Source organism: Podarcis gaigeae (assembly GCF_964106915.1).
Source record: "Podarcis gaigeae genome assembly, chromosome: 8".
NCBI classification, from domain to species: domain Eukaryota; kingdom Metazoa; phylum Chordata; class Lepidosauria; order Squamata; family Lacertidae; genus Podarcis; species Podarcis gaigeae.
In genome coordinates, this window is record NC_139684.1 from 48,983,414 (window position 1) to 49,005,847 (window position 22,434).

The following is a 22,434-nucleotide window of genomic DNA, read 5'->3' on the forward strand; positions in this document are numbered from 1 at the left end:
AGGGAATGTGGCCCTCAAGGTGAAAATGGTTCCCCACTCCTGCTCTAGGGCAATGTGAGCAATTTTAATGGTGGTTCAGTGGGGCAGCCTGCTGGCATTCTGCCAAGGACCCTCTCAAACCTGAGCCATGAAATATAGGCACAGTATCATGTACTATAGTAGAATCATAGAATTATAGAATTGAAAGGGATCACAAGGGTCATCTAGTCCAACTCCCGACAATAGCAGGAATATTTTGACCAGTGTGAGGCTCGAACCCACAGCCCTAAGATTAAGAGTCTCATGCTCTACCAACTGAGCAGCGCATTCCACACAGTGAAATGCTTTCCCCAGGGAAACACACCTGGCACCATTTCTATGAGGTTTTAGGCACCAGGCTAAGCCATTCCAGCAGAACTGGGTTGTTGTTGTTTTGTCTTTTACTTATATCATACTGCTGTATTTATGGCCTGCTTGTGGTCATGTTCTTTTAGTTGGATGAAGGCCTTTAGAAATCTTTCTGCATATTTAGTTTTAATGATTGACAACATGCTTGGTATTGTGTTTGTAAGCTGCTTAGATACATTTTTTACAGAAAGTGACAATTGTTTATTTGTTCCACAAAATGCTTACAAGAACAAAAGACTTCTAGGTGGTTTGCAATAGACGGCCTAAAATATCCATTCAAAACACCAATAAAAAACAAATTACATAAGCATCTTAGGATATAAAATTAAATCAATAATTTTAAAACAGTTATACTTACTTTGTGTGCTAAAATTACATGCCTGGGTAGGCTTGCTGGGACGAAAAAAGCTTTTTTAGCAGGCGCCAAAAACAATGCCTGACTAATATGGATGGGCCAGGGGTTCCAAAGTGGAGGTGCAGTCACACAATATGTAAGTAGGTAAATACATACATAAAAACTGGATGGATATGCATTGTAACAGCATAGTACAGTCAGCAGCCACTCTGATTCTGTGTGTTACATCTATCTTGGTATGCACAACAACTTGATAACACAGAAGTGAAACTAGAAAAATCCATTCTGAAACTGCATGGGATTCCTCTATACACCTGTGCTTGGTAGAATTCTGCACAGACTTCCACTAAGAAAGACCCAGTAAAGGGTTTGATCTCATCATTCATGCACTATGCACAACACTTTACAGTGCTGCGACACCTACTAAGAAAAAAACAACACTGGATTTCGGCAATTATACATATGCACACAGACTAATATGCGTGTCTGATGCTTATGTGACCCTATACATTTTGGAGTATGTGAGAGCTTTAAAAAGCTTTAAAAATATGGAGCACAAAGAAAACACTGAGTCTATAATCTTAAATTCCTTACAGATGCCAAAGAGGCGTTGCTTTTATACTAAAGGAAACCCACACACTGCTTAAATTAACACTTGCAGCTGATTGCCAAAGGCAGCGATCCTAATCCCATTTACCTTGGAATAAGCCCCATTGAATTCAATGGGACTTGCTTCTGAGTAGACATAAGTTAGAATTACACTATGTAAAGTATTAATTTCTAGATAGGTTCATTTTCATTTTAAAGTATATTTTGGCACAATAATTTTCATAATAAATGATGAAATGTGTACTTTATTACAAACTAAAATCCCACAAATGAAAAACTAAAATAGATTAAGATGCAAAATTATATTGAAAATAATACTGAGGGGTGAAATTCAAGTTTAGGAATGAGATTTACTTTATCTCTATAACCAATCCTAAAAACTTGTAGTACCTCAGTTCTACTCAGACTCTCATATTCATTCTTTCTTTGGAAATCTACCCCATAGAATATATATTTCATAGATACCAAATGATTTCAGACATTTTGAAATCCAAAAGATTTCAGAGATATCTAAAAGATAAAGGAGGGGAATGGAACAGCATTATAGACACACATAAAACTAAAAGGTTTTTTAAATAAATTAGATTACAGATTAAACAGATACTTCTATATAAGAAATAGGTTTCCAGAACAAACTTTTCCTAATTAATATGATCTTTCTATACATACATGTTCTCCGTATTTTTTGTATTTTTTTATTCATAAATAAAAAATCCTGCATTTTTTAGAAGGAAACTGGAACATTAGGAGAGGATTAAGTCTCTTGCCACTATTCTTCCCAGTCCAACATCCATGCTACACATACAGAATTCCAAAATACCAATTCACTTTCCCACACAGATAGTATCTCTTTGGTTAAAAATAAAATCCAGGAGGTGGGGAGGTATGAAATTAGCCCGTACCAATTACAATTAACATGCCAATATAATCCAAACCAATATTACAGTTCGGTTCATATTTATTAATTATCTACGGACTTTCAAATTCCAAAAATACTCCATACAATGGAGAGATAAATCAATCATAGAACCAGGGAGGGACTAAATATTTACTACTATTATTTATTTTGCAACCTCTGCATTAAATTCTCCCTCTCTCACTGAGTCTCCAATGCACTACACATCATTCATGAAACAGAGGAAAGGTTGATTTTGCTTCATTCATATTTTCCAGCTAAAAACCAGCGGTTTTTACTGCCTTGCTCATCTTTCATCTTTCGATGCTTCGTGCCAGCCATTACTTACTCAAATAGACACAGTTTTCTTTTTCCAGCAAAGTCAAATCAGACACAAAATAAGCAACATGGCCATCCAACTCCATACTTTTTGTCTATTTTTTGATGGCAGTTTAGTCGGACAAGTTCAAGACTGGTAGTTTAAGAATAAAGTTAAGCATGCCTCTGGAGAGTATAAGTATTGGGCTTTTCATATCTACGCTTATTATTCCTAATATTACACCGACACTTCCCCCACTTGTCCTTCTCTTTCCCAAATTCCCCATCTGACCAGATGTCTCTCTCTCCCTCGCTTCCACCTGTCAATCACATTCACGGCTGAAATTTGATTTCTCTCCCAACAGTAACCTTATATGAAATATTACCATAGGGGTCAGCACAATCTGAACCTCACCACATAAGTTCATTAACTCTTCCTCAGTCCAATATCTGTTTGTTTCAAAGTTACATGGTTTTTTGTGCTAATCTCTTTTGCAACACCAGTCGGTCAGCAATTGCTAAATCCAGGATTTAGGAGGAAGTGAAATGATTCGGTTCTCTTTTTCCTCCCCAGAAGGTTTGGTTTTTGTAAAGCCAGAGGTTAGGCCTGTGCATATTAACTCTACAGATTTTCCCTCCCTGAAGACAAAACACCAGAGAACTGAAAATAAGCTAAATAAAAAGACTTAATTGCAGCAGAGCAAGAGCTGTGAGACTACACACTTTTCTTCTAGCATGAATCACCGTGCAGCCTCAGCTGCAATGTACAAACGCTTTACTGCAGATCAGGTGCATTCAAACAAATGCTCACTCTGCTAATGACAAAGCCCACAGTCCTAAACACAGTTCCATTGGACATAAAACTCAGCTACACATGCAGAGCACTTAGGGCAGGTGCAGGGAATCTTTGGCCCTCCAGAAGTTGCTGAATTACAACTCCCACCATCCTTGGCTGTGCTTGCTGGGGCTAATGGGAGTTGTACTTCAGCACCATAATGTTCCCCATATCTGGCCTAAGTAGTCAGGCTTGGCTTCACCACCCAGAATCCTGAGGCAACTGTTGAGGGCCTACCCGGAACCACCAGCACCTACAGTGTCTTTGATGCAATGCTGCCCCATAGGATTGTAGGAAATTAAAAATGGTGGCTTGCAGGCATAGTTCATTGGCATAGTGGGCGGGACAGAATACCTACTCTGCCCACCCTGCCATGCCAGTGAACTAAGCCTGCAAGCCATTGTTTTTAATTCCCCAAGATCCTATGCAGCAGCGTTGTATCAAAGACCCTGTAGGAAACATAAATGGTTGCTCCCAGCCACCCACAGAGTAGGAAGGTTACTGTCAGGTGGCACTTTGCCCGGGAGTCATCCCCTCAAATATGGAGCGGGTTCTGGAGATAGAAACATAGGCTGTACTGATTCAGACTCCCAGGTGAGCTCACATTCTTGAATGTTCCCCTATGCAAAACCTTCCCTGGAAATTAACAACAAAAGGCACAACAAAGCTAGTATATCAGAAGAACACTTCTATCACTCACTTTTTTGCTAGTCTTCTACTTGCAGAGTGCTTTTCACACAGCGAGTAGTGCAGCCCTTTCCAACAGCTCAAAACTCTATCATCTCCTTCTGCTGCGGAGACACACCTGTACTTCCTAGTAATCATGTACTAAATGGACATGAGAATCACCTGTGGGTAATCAGGCACAGAAACACTTTCTCAGCTGGGAGAGAGGTTCCCTCTCTCCAAAAGCCAAACATCACTTCAGGCCACCAATGTTCCATAAATATGTTATATACTGAGCTGGTAAGTATGAGGGTATCTTGACTCAATCCAAAATATGAACAGGCGTTGTGGCGATTCACATGACACCTCCACTTCTCCAGTGGAAACTACTGTTTCCAGTTTTTTCTGAATGGGGTATTACAGTTAACAGCTTTGGAACAAGGCAGGATAAGAAGCCAATGTCAAGCCATGGCTTTATATCCAGGCTTGGTGTGAAGCTACTGACAGTGGTTTCTTGGTTTTGGTGACTTGGTTCACTTAAGACTTCCTGGCTCCTTTATCAGGTTGCACAAAGGATGGAAGACAGAACTGCTTGCACAGTTCAAGGCTTGTTCACATCTGAGTCAAGCGCTAGGATCACCCAAACTCTGCTACTGTGCTTATGCTGAGAGATGGTGACTGGCCCCGGGACTCCTATTGAGCTTGACATCAGTGTGGGGCTAGCAACCCAAATCTCTCTGTTCCAAGCACCAACACTCATATCCACTTTACTACACCATAAGTATACTAAGGCAGGAGGAATAGTTAATAGTTTTTATTGACTTCTTTGCAAGCCTGAATCAATGATATGTGAACATCTGTGAACTGCAATGCACATTCTCTGCTGCTTCCGTACCATTTATTTCTTTCACATTTTTACTGTGAGATGACACATTACCACTTCACAGGAGATAATTGAGTTATGTCAATATTCCAACCCTCTATACAGCCAGGGTAGAGAACCTTATCAGCCCAGGGTCATTCCCTTTTGAACAGCTTTCTGAGCGCCAGGTGCCAGTGGTGGGCGGGATCAGAGGCAGAAGTGGGTGGAGCAACAATTATGGACAGTAGGCTAGTTTCTACACACACTCACATGCACTCTTTAGGCTCCATCTAGAGAAGCCAGAGGCATCAGAGTTCAAGAACATCTTCCAGCCAAGTGAAAACATGCAGGGCTAGTGAGGGACATGGCCTGGGGAGAGTTCCAAGGGCCACATGTGGCCCCCAGGCATCAGGTGCCCCACCCCTGGTCTTTTCTCAGCATATCCTGTTGTAAGCATGGGGTAACTACACTGGGGCAGCATACATTAAAGCATAAGGACAGCAAGCCCACCCACTTCTATTATGTCTCCCCAATCACAACCTGTCAGCTCGCTGCTCCAAAGCAAGTCCTTTTAAACATACCATCAAGATTTTTGCTATGCCATTAACCCGCTGGCAAATATAATTTTAATTCCATTTTGTTTAGTGGAACGTAAGAAAGCAATGGTATTGTATATAAACGTAGCATCTTACTGACCAGGTAAAGGAGCGGGGCAGCCAGCATTCCTAAGTAATGTAAGAGATTGCATAATTCAAGGCACACACAGGGATATTGATAATTGGAAAAGCTAATTCATTGTGAGGCCACTCCCCCCAAAAAAAACCACAAGCCACATGCATTTCTGATCCTAAAGTGTGCAGAGAAAGGAAGGCACAAACAACAAGAATTTAAAAAGAGAAGGGGTTGAAAACAATGTGCATGCTAGATCAGAGGGTCTTGTGCTATGTCCCAGAAAGCATCCCTAAGTCACAAACAGAGGTTTAAAACCCTCTACCCCAATAACAATAACAAAAGCAAAACAAACAAACCCATTTTATTTAATGGGGCTCAGTCTTGTCCACAGAACCCAGACATGTCAGGTAAGAAATGCAGAGGTGTGCAAGCTAAGAAAGAGTGAATTTGTCCAAGGATATTATACACACCCGCAGATAAGGATATGAACCCCACCCACCTCCAAATGTACTGAGTGCATCGTAACTCAGCAGAGTTGGCCACAGAGATACCCCACTACAATAACTGAATGTGTGTGCAAGGGACTGGTCCTCATGCTTCTTGTTCCCCGTTATCACTTCTTTTTCCTTCCCATGGTTCTGTGCTTTACAAAACATAAATTGTGAATATGCATTGAAGTTTGATGGTATAAATGCATTTTCTGTCCCTCTTTCCCTCCATCCAGTGGCATAGCGTGGGGGTGCAGGGGGGGCCGGCCGCACCGGGCGCAACATCTGGGGGTTAGAGTTAGGGGGCGCAAATCCACGGCTTAGGGGGCGCAAATTACTTGCCTTGCCCCGGGTGCTGACAACCCATGCTATGCCACTGACTCCATCTCCCTTCTTTTCCTCACTTATCTGACCTGATGTTGAATGATTGTAAGCTCCTCAGGGCAGAGACCTATTTTGTAGAATCGAAAGCACCAAACATATTGAAGGTATTATGCAAATAAACACACACACACACTGCAAAAAAGCAGCAACTATCTCAGATACGTGTTCAAATGAACAACTAGATGCACAAGAGTAAGGGGCAAGATAGATGCTTCTCCACCCCACACTCCACCACCACCAACTTGTGTTCATGGCTGGAAGTCAGGTGCTTGGACAGCAACTAATTCCTATCAGACAATGAGACAAGATATCCTTATGCAACAGGTGAAGGGAAACTTTGGCCCTGCAAATGTTGTTGAACTGCAAGTCCCATCATCCCTGGCCACAGACTGTGTCTGCTGGAGTTGATGAAAGTTGTAGTTCAGCAACATCTGGTGCGCCAAAAGTTCCTGCACTTCCTATGCAAGGACTAAGAGCCAAACTGCACATTATGTTAGCTACATGGCTGTTGGGGATGGACAGGTTTGTCTATTTTTGTTCCATGGTAATCTTGCACATCTTTATTCATAAATCCATCCCATCCTGTTTCTAAATTATTTTCCTTTTTAAAAAAAAAATGCATGAAAAATTTGTATTTAAATACATATTAAATCACATAAAATATATATTTAAATATGCATCTTATCTCAATAGACACATTTCTACATGTATTTTATTCTAAAATACACAACTTGTAAAGCATTTTGGAGCATTTCTTTAGATAAGAAATGCACCACAAAATTCAGAGAACTGCAAAATCCAAAGGATAGTAACATTCCAATCTGTGTGTTATTCCAGGAGATGAATATCAGGTCAGTTTGCGCAGAAATCAAAATCCTCAAGCAGCTTTAGTAGGTACACTTTTAAGGGTAGGGCTTTGGTTTCACTTTTACATACAAACTGCCTCTGGGTCTGCGGAAAAGCAATTCAGACCAGCATTCTTGCATTTGGGGTAGAAAGGATTTCGGCTCCGCACACAACTACAATCCTAGTTCAAATTCCTCCTCCTCTTCATGCCTGCAACACTGATTTGGAAAAAACTTACAGTTATTACTCCAGTGTTATTACCCCCCTGTGCAAGTCACAGATGTAGGGCCCTCAATATGGACTGAAACCACAGCTGGTGGCGAGAGGGATTAGAGTCCCTTACCCTTCCTGTGCTAGGTTTCCAACCCAGATCTGAGTTCCCATTCTGGCCATTTATGTAAAAACAACAAAACACACTTCTGCACTCAAAGGCCCATCTGCATGGCTAACATAATGTGTAGCTTGTCCCTTGCAAAGGGGAAGGGCAGCTGCCCTCTTCAAGGTAAACAGAGAAATGGAACTGGATTGCATGCTGTGAAGAATCAAAGAGTAAAATCAGAAAACATCTCATACACTTTCCCTTCCACCTGCTTACTTGCATTTCATTTGGACAGCCTGCCTCGTGCTTTGAAAAGAGCGAGCACAGGATGCAACAGCAGCAACAACAGATAAATAGTATCTGGACTGGTGCTGATGGGGATACTTTACTGAGAAAAGGTGTAGACATAAGCCGAGCAGCACGGATACTCAATAGGATTGGAGGGAAAGTTGTCACAATTCACACACTCAGAGTTTGGAATGCACTCATATACAAAACACACACACAGTTAACATCGGCAAAGGATCATGCACTCAGTAAAAGAGTTGCAGGAGTTCCAAAGGAAAATTGGAGAAGAGACACCATTAAAGTCCCCACTATGCAAAACACAGCGGCTTCCACAAAGCTTTGGGAAATCAACAGGGACACATCCGTTGTGGTCAATAATTTTTCTTCTCTTACATTATGCTACAGCTTGGCTGTTTTTGAAGAAGGAGGAGAAAGCAGAAGCCAGCTACGCAAATAAAATAAAACTGTACCTTGTCAGACTCCAGGTAACAGGAATTTTCACATCACTGATGTAGACGATTCTCTTGGATACCTAATTTAGTAAAAAAAAAAATTTAAACAACATAGTTAATAAAAGTGTTTTTAAAAATAAAGCTTTATTAGTCTGACATAAAGCAGAAATCAGGAGCAGCTTGATGCTTGATAGTTTTACTCAGAAGCAAGTTCAATAGAATTTACTCCCTAATAAGTGTATTTACAACTGCAGTCTTTGATGCACAAGCCTTATCTCTGTCCGTTGTTTGAAGCAGCAGCACTGCTAATATTAAGCATTATCTGAAATGGATTTTCTAGTTCTGTCCTTTGATTTTCATATCAGTTCTGTAATAGGAAAGCTATAGAAAAAGAACTAGAAAGATAGGAGGGGGAAACTGCTAAATCAAAAACAAAACACCTTGCTCTCCAAGCTGTGAGCGAATGTTCCTTTATGGTGCAGCCTTCATCATGTCTACTCAGATGTAAGTCTCATTAAGTTTAATGGGGCTTGTTCCCAGCTTAGATAATATAGAATTGTAGCCTTTAATTTTTCATAATGCATTTCTTTTATTTTCAACTCGTCAGAATAATTAGCTGTGTTACTGCAAATGAACAAAAGAATAGTGAATTGATGTACATATGTAGCAGTGGGACAGCAAACAGCAAACACTGTTGCCTCTTGAATTTCTCATGTTGTACAAGCTCAAACTGGCAGGATTTATTGAAAAATCTAATTATTTTAGAGGAAGAGAAATACATTATTTACAGTGAAATCCTATGCATGTCTGTTCAGGAGTAAGTCCTGTGAGGCTCATTCCCAGGTAAGCGCCTATAGGACTGAAGCTTTGCAAGGACACAGTTTACAAGGAACTCTGGTGCAAATTTGAGCATGAATAACCTCATCTGCATTGCTTGTGACTGCAATGCATAATCAGTTTTACCCCAGAGTAATCCCATTAATGTCACTGCTCCGCAATAAGCACATCCTGGGTTGTACCTGAAATAATCATATATTCAATATTTCCTCATGAACTCTGCCTGTGATGGAAAAGCACACAGCAGCAAAAATACTGTAAGCTAGCCCAGCTGCGAATAAATCCATTTTGGGAGTATATAAGAGCATGACAAGAAATAAATCCTGTTTCTTGAGAGCTCTTTAAAAAAAATTAAAAGAAAAAAAAAGACAACTGATAGATATGATACCCAAATTTTATTTCCAGTTTAGAAAAATTGTCCACTATACCATTTTTGAAAGTAAGGCTTCTATTTTTATATATCCTTTCTAACACCCAAGCTTGCTAGTGTAGAATATTAAAATGCGTTCCGAACGTAGTGCAGCATAGTGCATTGCAGGGAGACGATGAACAAATGGGTGGATGGGTAACGATCATTTCCAGATGCCTGTTTTGCCTGCCTCCCGTGTTATTTTTGGACCGAAACAAAAAAAAAACAAATAACAAAAAAACTTGGGGCATACGTCTTCTTAAATGCAATATTTGGCATCTTGCCCAGGATCTCTTAAAGCAGATGACTCCTTTAGACCTTAGGTGTCATTTTCCTCAAGATGACCTCTGCTTTCATGCCAACTGGCAAATCCATCCTATTATGAATGCATTCATTTGGAAGGGATAGGTATTCAATTTCCCCACCCCCACCCCACCTGAAGAGCATCCAAGAAGTGTTGTGGTCAGCATCCTTTTATTATCTTTAGACTATAAAGAGGACATCCCTCTCCTAGCATTACAACTGACTCAATCAAATCAAAGCCCAACATAAACCTCTGCAGCATCCAAATACTCAATTAAAGTTACTTGATGATTGGGTATTAATAGAGAGGCAAAAACCAAGAAATGCTGCATTAGCTCAGTGTAAAATAAGGCAATACAGATTTATTAATTTAACATGGTTGATATCATCACCTCTCTCTCTCTCTTTTATAATTTGGCAGCATTGCTATAAGAGATATCATTTAATAAGTTTCCCTTTCCCCTATCATCTGGTTCTATGTTACAAAATCATTTCCCCAAGAAAATCTTCAATTTACTATGACACAAATATTGTATTTTAAGCAGATCTAACTAATATTTTATTTTTCTTATTCTAAATAAAAATGACTCGGCAGAAGGTCCTCCGTCAAATGCATAACCGATTCTCCTTCCTGTGTTTGTGTTATCTGTGAGCAAGGAGGTGGCAAAAACTATGAAATGTGCTGTAAACTCCAGAAGGACTCGAAGTGAAACAGTCACTGCAAGAGGAAATGAAACTCGGATTTATTAGGAATCGCAATTGCTAACATTTAATTTCAGCTATCTAGCGATTTAACTATTTTGGCCTACTCACTGCTTCCCTTCCCCTTCAACTAAATTAATTACACCAATGGGAATACATATTGCTGTTATATCGAAAGAGATATTGGGGGAAATGGCTTCAGACAATAGGTCCATCACACGGGAAAGCAAGTAATGCTTTGGAACAATTAGCTTAAATACAATGCCCCCCCCCAAAAAACCAGACATATCTGCAGATACATGCAGGCAACTAGGAATGCAGGCAAAGAGCAGCGTTCCCTTTCCAAGGCACATTCCAGGCTGCTTTTTGGGAGGATATGGGGGGAAATGAGCATGGCTTCAGCCTGTCCAGAGCTCCAGTCAAAGGCAGAGTCTGAACAGTGGACATTTAGAGCTTTGGGTGTCAGAAGGAGGGATTGGGGGGGTTGATTCAGTTAACATTTAAAACTGCACCTGCCTAATTTGCACTTTACAAAACAATATACAAACCAAAGCACAGCCATTCTACACATGGAACGCGCTTCTGAATTTTGCAGTGCAGTTCTCTAGCCAGGTAACATTTGCAACTAGGGTACACTGTGCATAAAAATGTGTATATCGGTAGAAGTAGCATACAAAAATGCATTATATTAGAGAAAATTGCTTTGCAAAAAACGGTGTATCTCGGGGAGGCGGGCGGGAATGCTTACAGGAAAAGTAGGTATTAGGAGAAAGTCACATTGAAATGTGGGTGAATTTTCAGGAGGAATTGAAAATAAAATTGCAAACTGATGTGGAAATGCAAAGAACTGAAGGCTGAAAAAATAGAAGCTGAGAGGAACCTATATTGTCAGATTTGTCCATCCCTAGTCAGAAGTGACTCCTAAAAATGTAATGAAAGAGGGAAGTAGGTGGTTGCCTTTAAATATAGATATATAGATATGCACAAACAGAGATAATAATTGCAACCACCATTTGCAACAAAAAGAAAGTTATTTGCACAAAAAGATACTTTAGGCAACACTATCAGAACCGACTCTCCTAACACAGGAAGTGCTATGGTTAAAGTTAAAAAAGCACATTTAAAAATTTCAGCTAATGACTCAACCAATTAACTAGTTGGTACTGTCAGTTTTTTAAAACAATAGTTGCAGGATTTGAGGAGGCAAGGAATCTCTCTCCCTAAACCAGCCTGATGCCCTTCAGGTATTTTAGACAACAACTTCTGCAGTCCCAGTCAGCAGAGACTGTGGTTGGGGATTATGGGTCACAGGTTGGAGAAGACACCTCTAAACCATCACAGCTGTAGGAGTGAATTGCCATATGCAAGGCCACTGTCTGCCTTGGATAAATTATCAAAATCAGGATGTCACCGAAAGACTACAAGGGAACTAGGTAAAGGTAAAGGGGTTGCAGCGGTCATCTCGCTTTATTGGCCAAGGGAGCCGGTGTACAGCTTCCGGGTCATGTGGCCAGCATGACTAAGCCGCTTCTGGCAAACCAGAGCAGTGCACAGAAACAGCGTTTACCTTCCTGCCAGAGCGGTACCTATTTATCTACTTGCACTTAGACGTGCTTTCAAACTGCTAGGTTGGCAGGAGCAGGGACCGAGCAACGGGAGCTCACCCCGTCACGGGGATTCGAACCACCGACCTTCTGATCAGCAAGTCCTAGGCTCTGTGGTTTAACCCACAGCACCACCTACATCCCTACAGACATACAAAAGCAAGAGTTTGGACCACTAGCCGTCCATTGCTCACCCCATTTCACCAGTGTTACTTGCCATCAAACCTTACCCTCCTCCAGCTAGCAAAGGCCAGATCAAAATGGTCTTTCATTACCGCACATGGGTGTAGTTGTAGGGGGCAGGGGGCAACTGCCCCCCTAGATAAGTAAAACAATAGAAATACTTAACTAATTGACCAATCATGTCATTTCTGCCCCCCTAACAAAAGACCTGACCCCCCCCTAACAAAAATCTTGGCTACGCTCATGTTACCACACACTTCAGATTGGGCTTCATAAGGAAACATGACCACATCAATGGCCATAATGGGCTGGAGCAGCAAGTCTTTTTAAAGCAGCATTCAGTCTAGCACTGGCCAGACAGACACCACAGAGATGCTCACAAACCAGGGCCTGAAGGCAATAACTAGCAATAGCAGTGCCCAGTGGTCAGAGACAGATGCTATCTTTGATCGCAGAATGCTACTCAGCAAGAGGTTTTGCTGAAGGAGCAGGGAGTATGAAAAGCAGGTGTCCCTTGTCAATCAGAACAAGGCCGCTCCCATAATTGGCATCCCATCTTCACAACCTTCTTTTCTCTAAGAGGCTAGCATTTGAAGGGCAGCAAGTGACATCACTGAATGGGACAGGTTTAGGCCACAGGCCACTAGTTGCTGACCATTCTCACAGGCACTGCACATTGCGGGGTAGTGGTGGGAGTGTCTGACTATATGCAGAGAAACCCGTGTTATTTTCCCATTCAGGCATCAAGTTCGCTGAGTGACCTTGGGTTCACCGCCTCACAGGGTTGTTACGAGGAGAAAATGGGGGTGGAGGACATGTGCGCCTCCAGCTGCTTGGAAGAAAAGACGTGATATAAGCATAATAATAATAATACATTGATTACTGGCAACCATCTACCTAGCTAGTAACAGACATATTCTATATATAGAGTCAATCTTTTTCTAAAGGCCACTTGGAATAAGCAATAAGACCTTGGAGGTGTCAGTAGCCTCCTCCTGCAGTTTACTAGCCATGCTAAGAAAACCATTTAAGCAAGCAGAGCTAGACATACTCACATAATAATTATCACAAACCATCATCATTATTATTACAGTACTGCAGTTAGAGTCTAGCTGTCCTCCAATAATCTCAGGATAGCCTGCATAGTTACTCTTTTTTGTCCTCCCAGCAAACCAAACAAACAAAACCAAATTTGGCTAAACCAAGGGAGGGAGTGGCCCACTACTCAATGAGAACAAGCAAACTTTGTGGATGAGCAGGGATTTGTATCCAGATCTCCCCAGTCCTAGTCTGGTGCTCTAGCCCAGTGGTGAGGAACTTTAGGTGAAGGGGCTGAATGTGGCCTCCTGGTCTCTTCACCTGACCCTTAGAACGCTCCCCAATTTGCTCCAGCCCCTCTTCAATTGCTTTTGCCTGGCAAAAACATGTCCTAAAATTGTGAAGTTGCCTCCTGGATGAAGAGAGGCCTGCGCAGAAACCTCTGGCTTTTGCCTGCCTGGAATGTAGCCTACAGTACAAAGGCAAGCGCTGCATCCATTGTTTGGCCCACGTTTGCCTCTGGCCCTGCTCACCCCAGGAACATGAGACCATATGGCCCTCAGGCTGAAAAAGGTCCTGTGTCCCTGCTCTAACCACTACACCACCCCAACTCAAAGGAGCTCAGGACAATAGATCTCATTCTTCACACCTCCCATCTTAATGTTATAATTCCTTGCCACCAAATGTCACCGGGCTGGAAAAAGGATAGACACCTCAAGTACCTTTCTACCTCACATAATGTTAAAGAAAAACGAAGGGAAAGAAGGACCAAAATAATACCAGATATGTGGAAAGGTGAGCGAGCCCAGGCTATAGCAACATACCTTTGCAGTGCAGGGGCTTAGACTAGAATCATTGTTTCTCAACCTGTGGGTCCCCAGATGTTGTTGGACTACAACTCCCACCATCCCTGAGCTCTGGCCTTGCTAGCTAGGGGTGATGGGGGTTGTAGTTCAACAACATCTGGGGACCCACAGGTTGAGAAAAGTTGGACTAGATTATCCTTGGGTCCCTTCCAACGCTACTATTCAAACAGGTGTGTTTGCTGGGCAGAAGACTGCTTTATCACTTTAGCCCATTTAAAGCACATGGAATCCTGGGGACTCTAGTTTGTTAAGAGCATTGTGAACTGTAGTTTTCTGAGGTGTAAACTACAGCTCCCATGGTTCTTTGGGGGAAGCCAGGTTACTTTCCATGTATAATGTGCAGGCAGCTGGATTTTTTTAAGGGAGGTACATCTGCGCTTATTGTAGGCTGGTCGGGTTCTTTTTTAAAAACTCTCGACTTCTTCTTTTGCTAGAGGAGTGCAATGATCAACCACAACCCACTTGGAAAAACAGATTGGCTCTAAAAAAAAATCTATTCCCAAAAGATCTAAATCTTTCCCAGCGGGAGTTCAATTTCTTCCGCAGAAAATTTTCCAGCCGTGAAAAATCACCCTGAATGCGATACTAGGCACCAAAAACTGGATCCCCGGGCTGAGGGCGGGCTGGTGGGGCGGAGGCTCCGGTTCGCTCTCTCATCCTTGCTTTGCCGCCGGACAATACAAAGCGCGCCGATTCAGAAGCGCTCAACCCCCATGAGGTCCCGAAGCCTGAAGCATTCCCAAACCGGCTTGTTATCCGCAACGGTTCCTCGCTCGAAGTTTCAAGTGGGGCTCAGTTTCCCGCTGTCAGTTGCCAGCCAAAGAACCAGCAAGTTGTGGTTTTTTTTGGGGGGGGGGGATGGTGGCTTAAGAGACTCAGAGCGCAAAATAATAGTCTGCAAAATACTGAGCCAGCATCGTATCGTTTGTGGTGGAAGCGAGGATCAGACGCCCCTGTAACGTAGCTGTCAACATCTCCCCTTTTTTAAAGGGAAATTCCCTTATTCCGAATAGGATTCCTCGTAAGAAAAGGGAAAAGTTGACAGCTATGCCCTGTAACGTCGCAGTCCTCGCCATGCTGAGATATAGGGAGCCAGACCCGTCAAACTTAGTGAGAACAGGGTTTACCTCCGACAAAGCAACTATAAGATCGGGCGGGGCGGGGGGATACTTCTGCGCCTAATTTTCCACCTGCGTGCCTTTTGGTGTCAATTTTGCCCACAGATGCTTTGAAGTTCCACGGAATCCCGATGCCACACAAGGGCTTAGGATCGCCTGCCTGCTTTGCGGGCAGAAGGGGTCCAGCTCTCCAAGCGACTATCGCCATTTCCACCAGGGAGGAAGCGAATTATGAAAGGGCAGTTGCTACAGTGTGAGTTTAGGGCAGCGATCCAATCCACACTTACCTGCGAGTGAGTTCCATTGAACTCTTTACTTCAGAGTAAATATGAATAGGATCGCATGACTGAGCAATCCGTGTCGGCATTAACGCTGCGCGTTCGCCTGGGTCCGCAGCGCACGGGACTGAGACTGAGCCGCAGACACCTCTCCCTCAATCTGCAGATCCTAAGCAGTTAGCACACATAGGATCGGGCTGAGATGGCTTGCAGGTTTTTTACCTGAAGAAAGGATGTGAGGAAAAGATGTGGTCCTAAGCAGCTTCACTTTATGTCGGAGGGTCGGGGGACTTCATCCCTCTTCCTCAAAGATCCCCAGGCCAGCTGCGTGGCATGAAATGAGCGATCCTGACCACAGGAAAATCCTGCAGGATCGAAGTTTTTCGTCGCCGGTCAGCTGAGTGCTGTCTTTGAGCATTAAGGCTGTGTGGGCTCCGGCGAGTAAGGCGTGCCTGCACACCCAACTCTTTATCCTGTCTCGATTGTTAATATTCCTTGAAGTCAAGACACATCCTTTAAAAAACTTTTAAACGGGGAGAACTTAAATAAAAAAACCCATACATATTCTAGTGCCTACTACCGGGACCTCCTTCTTTTACATCACATCTAACGACGAAGCTTTATTTAATCGGAAACAATCTACTGAAGACGAGATCCGTGAAGGAATTTAAGTGGGAGTCCACAAGATCCGTGGCGACCGGGCACGTGTTGATGCCTTTCTGTGTCTGCGCCAGAGATTTATTGGGGCGTGCGCACGTGTCTGAACCAGTTTGTTGGCGATGGTGGCTGCAATTCTGGAATCACTTAGTAGGGTCACTCTTGCTGCAGAGAAAATTCCGTGGCTCTCAGTCGCCCTTACGCTTTCGTGAACGCGCGGCAGTAAATCGGGGTACCTATGGATGGATACGTGGCTGATGGTGTCTGCGTTTTCGGAGTGAGGATTAAGTGTTAACAGATGGACAGGATTCAGTTCAGGATATTTGGCTTAAGAAACATATATATAACTATATATATGATAATTCTTTTTTTGGAAACTGCCTGAATGAATCCCAGCAGCCAAAGCTGAACTCCTATGCATATTTCCTTGAAAGGAAAGTACCGCTGAACCCCTCTGCGAGGCTGACACCCCGATCCTATGCATTCTTGCTCGCAAGTCATTCTCACTGTGTTCAGTGGGGTTTACTCCCAGGAAAGTGCGCACAGGATCCTACGCATGCTTACCCTGGGAGCCTAGGCACACTTACCTGGGAGTAAGTCCCACTAGCATCAGTGAGGCTTTCTTCTGATCGCGCTGTTACTTGCATAATACCGAAAAAGAACAAAAGAAAGATATGGGCAAACAGATGTAGCCAATCCCCAGTGAAGTAAACATGACAAGGAAATTGTATTTTAAATACTACAAACTCCGGGGAAGACGAGGAACTGTCAGGGTGTGTGCGTGCGTGTTCCTAGTTTAGTGCGGATGCTAAGCGGCCCGATCCTGCGCACGTTTACTCAGAACTAAGTCCCTCTGAGTTCAGTTTAACTTACTCCCACGTAGGGAGCTCAGAGGATCGCGGCTTTCAAGGGATGCTTTGCGGCTGTAGCTCCTGAAAGCGGAGCTACAAAAGTTCTGGCTGTGCACATAGACCAGAGAAGAAAGTCCCATTGGGTTTACGGGGACTTACTCCCGAGGAACCGTGTCGAAGGAACGGGCTGCAAAGGGTCCTAAGCGCGATCTTCTGCGCGTCTACTTGGAAACAAGCCCGATTGACTTCGACAAGACTTACACCGGTCCTAGGTAAACGTTTCCCAGCCTAAGTTCAGCTCTTCGCCGATCTAAACATGCAAGACCAAAGGAATTTATTGGAGGCTGGTCAGTTTTCTCGACCGTCTCGCCACCTGCCTCCTCTATCCCCTGGCCAAAGTTCCCTCCTGCCTAGAGGGTGGGAGAGAGCCCAAGGAGCAGATTTGGGGCCAGGTGATCGCACAATGCAAAAACTTCGGGCTTCTTCTTCACGCCCCTCTGTCCAGCCGCTGATCGTTAAGAATAGAAAATCGGCCTTTGTTGCGTCTGAATCAACAAACCGCTGCAAATCCGGAACGCCCCTCCCCCTCCGTCCGGGGGATCGAGCACTCCTAAGAAAAAAATGCTTGGAAAGTGTGTGTGTGTGTGTGTGTGTGTGCGCGCGCGCGCGCGTGTGTGTTGTCTTAATCTTTCTTTGCAGCAAAGTGTATTTGAAACGCACTAGATATCACTAGATATCAAACCCTGTCTGCAGGAAAAAAAGAGAGAGGCTTGAGATCTAGGCTGGGCGATCCCGTCCTCGCTTACCTGGGACTATTGAACTGGGTGCTGTGTAAACATGCCTAGAACCGGATTGTCAGAGAGAGAAACTGGAACAAAAGTGTGCCAGTTCAAAGGGCCGCAGAAAGCGGGTGATCATTATAGGGCGGGATGTGTGAGGAGGCGGGAACGCTGCGCCAAAACCCGACGTGGTTCTTCTCGTGGAAGTTAACGAAGCGGTTTTGATTCGGAGTGTGTCGCTGCGCAGTGTGTGTGTGTGTGTGTGTGTGTGTGTGTGTGAGAGAGAGAGAGAGAGAGAGAGAGAGAGAGAGAGAGAGAGAGACTAAACCGGTGGATCCGGTTTCATTCGAGCAATACAGTGCGTGTGTAAACATCTTTGGGTCCCAGACGGGATTTCCCTAGACAGCAGTCGTGTGTGTGAAAGGGATGACGGTGGTCCCGTTGTCATTCCTCTTTTAGCAGATGGGTGTGAACAGCAAAGGTCCAGGGCTTCAGGCTAGCGGCTCAGGTTAGAATTAAACTAGACTTTTTGTGATAGTGGTTGCAAAAACGCCAAATCAGGCAGCTAAATGCCACTGAACTCACTGGAAGAAAATCAGCCCCTGCTTGGTTAACTAAATCGGTGCGGGGCTCGGGGACAGATTGATTCCAAACAGGTTCACTTCCTGAAAGTAAACCTCATAGAGTTTCCTGAAGCTTACTTCGAAGTAAGCCTGCAGCATTCAGCTACTACCTCTAAATTCCTGAACCACCGGTGTCCCCCTATTGCTAGCGTTGATGTTGTGTTTTTACAGAGGAGATCCCTTCAGGAAACTCCCCTAATCTCGTCGTCCTAAATACTTTATAGGGAAGTTAAGTCCAGCTAGAACCGAGAGTGTCAGTGTTCAGATGCAGCTAGCCGAGCTGGCCAGGCAGAATTGGAGCAGCCAAAACGGCATCACTCAGACTGCTGCTCCAACTAGCCGCCATGCATTTTGTGTGTGTGTGTGTGTGTGTGTGTGTGTGTGTGTGTGTGTGTGTGGTGTAGAGAAAACCTGCATTAGTGCAAACGTCTTTTAAAAAATAAAACAAACCGTATATAAATAGTGGGGAAGCGGGAGACTTTAAAAGCCTGTCGCCCGGTTTTGGAGGAAGTGTGTGTTTGCGTGTGAGCCGATCCATGCAGCAAAATATTCGTAAGGCCCCTTTACGACTCGCCAATTTTATTCTGGCATCGGATTTCGTGGACTGCAGTCCATGAAAGTTTGCGCCGTCATAAAATGCGTTAGCCTTTTAAAAGAGGCCACAAGACTTCTTCAGAAAGTGCCTGCTACCTTCCTCCCTAGGAAATACGCCTTTCTGGCTACCCTTTGAAGAGGCGTCAAAGTATCACTGCGCTTGTCTGATGGCCCCGGTGATAAATGGAGGCTTCCCTTCCCAAGCACAGCAGATGCTGCCGTCCCCGCCGTGTGGTCCCGGATAACGCGGTAGCAGATAACACTGATGTAGGCATATGGCATATCGCTCGCTCGCTCGAACCAGGAAGGCAGGCCCGATGCGCTCGATCTGGTATTCAGATAGGATAGAGAAGCGGAAATGGGTAGCAAGAAAGGAATTCGGAAGGAGGGCAGAGCAAGGCACGCATTCTGCGCCGCTGAACCGGGTGGGGTGGCGACAGGGCAATGGGAGAGAAGGGAAGCTGCCTTCTGCCGAGCCTGACCATTGATCTATCCTGCCCAGTACTGTCGACACTGACTGGCAGCGGCTTTGCGGAATTTCAGGCAGGGGACATTGCCAGCCCCACCTAGAGATGCCCGGGGTTGACTCTCAGACTTTCTGCATGCAAAGCAGGTGCTCTACTAAATGAGATCTGTGGTTTATAAAGGAGGTGGGGAGTAGGAAAGTGAAGTGGGAAAGCAGAGGGGAGAGACTTTTTATTTTTGAATCAAGTATCTTGCTATTTTATGAACATAGTAGCAAGGAGGATGGGTTTTTTTGGGTTGAGAAAGACGGAGGAAGGAAAAGAAAGTGAGACAATTCTCTTTCTTGCACAGCTGCTGTTTGGGGGCGGGAGTTGTTTTTAGAAAGCAGAGTGGATGGGAACTGATATCTGAGGACTCTGCCCTCAAGTGTGAACCATTTAAAAAGATAGAGAGCCTATTTTCATTTACACCAGAGTAAGCCCCATTGAAAATAACAGGGTTTACTTTCTGAGTAAATGTGCATGACTTTCCACCCTTGGCCAATTGCACTCCATTTGGGAGGAGCAAAAAGTGTTCTACAGTGAACGGCCCTGATGTCAAGCATGTGTTTACTCGGGAATAAGTCATAAACTTGTTCAAGGAGCATAGAAATGCAACCTGTCTTCTACTGCAGTATATACAGCAAGCAAATGTTGCTTGTCTACCCTGTACCCGGGCTTGCAAATCACATGTGTGAACATTGAGATGCAGGTGGGGAAATTGGCAGCAAGGCTGGGAACAGAAAGGAGGCATTATGCAATGGGGAGAGGAAGGCTGCAGTCCTGCCCACACTTCCATGGGACTGAAGTCATAGAGAATTGCTTCTGAGTAAACATGCACAGGATCAGGTTGCACGTGGCACTGATTTATTTTCACCCAGGATTTGAAGGCCAGGCCATCAGAGACCACAGAGAGGGCCGAGTGAGGAGGGGGACCTCAGCTTCAGCAGCAGCGGAATCAATGCACCCAATGCTAACCAAACTCAATGGCAGGTGGCAGATGGATGGTCAGGCTATGCCCCTTCCCCAGCACCACTGACATCTATTGAGCTGAACTTATTCTTAGAGCAGGGAGATTCTAGAAAAGCATTGCGGAGGGACGTGGCGTTGGGTGGGTTTTTTATTTTATTTTTTAAACCCTCGTCCTCCCTGAATTGAAACTTGAGCAGCCTCTCCTCCCACAGCCCACATGCCTGGCCTTCAAGGTTTTGTGTTACACATCTTGATCCATTTCCTTACTTACACATCATTTGCAAAAAATAATTCTGATAAAGTAAAAATGTGAAAAGTCACCCTCCCTTCCAATTGAAATGATGAAAAGGAGAAGGCTCAGTTGTTCATAAAAGGGCCACTGATAGAGGACTGCAGAATACAGAGCTGTTTTCTTCCCCCACAATGTCCTACAAGGGGGGTAGCTTCCTCCTCCTTGTAAACTTTGTCCTATACTTTAGCTTGTTCTCCAAGGCCCAGGGACAAAACACACATCCAATTTACCCCATTCTTCATTTTGTCCTCTCTCTCCTTAGAAATCATAACAGGAACTGAAAGCAACTTTGGGATGCATCAGCTCCTGTAGCTTTTGCAAGAAGAAATGGGGATTATTTTTTGCTCCCTGCCCCCTATAACATGCTAATTGAACTGTGCCTCTTTTCTTGGGTGAGGGGAGAATGTTTGCAAATGTAAGATCTGCTTATGCAGCGGAAATCCTAACAGTTTGCAAACGGTAAGGTGAATTCTTCCCTGCATTGAGCCTGCCTGAGCTAAGGAAAATACCTCAGCAAGGTGAGAGCCACTGAGAGTCTGTGGAACTTTTGGCAAGGAGTTCAAACATTTGAAGAAGCGAAGGGGGAGGAAAGAGGAGGAGTGGTGGTGGTGGTGAGAGAAAGCCCTACTATCTTTATAAGAGCAAATAATTTTCTGATTGGCCAATTGCAGGCAGTTTACCCTCCGCTTACACATTAACTTGCCTAGAGAGCGCTGCAGTGATGCAGCCTATAGAACTTGCCTGGGCTATCAGAAGGTCAAGTGCTAAAGGACATGTGTGTGGCTTTCTGGAGGAGGAGGTTGGGCAACTGGGTGGTTGTCAAAGAAAAGTAGATGGAGATTGGGGGGGGGGGGAGAGAGAGAGAGAGAGAGAGAGAGAGAGAGAGAGAGAGAGAGAGAGAGACAGCAGCAGCAACTTAATCCTGCACACTTCAAGGCCTTTCCAGTCCCTCTAGATTAATGTGGATCTAAATGCTCCATGCACACTTAAAAGGGCTACTTGGTTTAGGGAGCTGCAAGCTTTTCCTGGGCCACAGGATCTGTAAAACACACATTTACAGACACACCAATTCACTCCCAGAGAGAGAACAAGACTGAGCAGTGAGGGGGAAATGCAGGCAACACACTACCTCTGTTTTAGTCTCAGATTGAGGCCACAACTTTGTTTAAATGCCTGGCGACCTTTGCCCTGGCTCAGGACAGGTTTAAAAGCAGTACCTTGTAAAGTTTTACAGGACAGAACCCACCTGCAAATTCAAACAGGGCCTAGTTCTCAGCAGTTTCCTGAGCCCCTCCTATTCACCTCCCTCCACCTCCACCTGCAACTCCCCTGTCTCCCCCCCCCCCAATGCTGGTTGTAGTATAGGGAACAGGTGAGTTGGTGGAGAGTTCACACTCTCCCCCATGCTTTCCGAAAGTGATTTAAAAGCAAAACTACAGCTGGTGGAGT

General features: G+C 44.1%; 1 long non-coding RNA gene across 1 annotated transcript in view; it reads right to left on the bottom strand.

The window, feature by feature from the left end:
* Positions 1–8,456, bottom strand: part of LOC310850558 — a 224,501-nt gene extending 216,045 nt beyond the window's left edge. The window contains exon 1 of the long non-coding RNA XR_014567363.1: positions 8,395–8,456. This is a non-coding gene — a long non-coding RNA (uncharacterized lncRNA). The remainder of the gene's footprint in view (positions 1–8,394) is intronic.
* Positions 8,457–22,434: the final 13,978 nt, after the last annotated feature.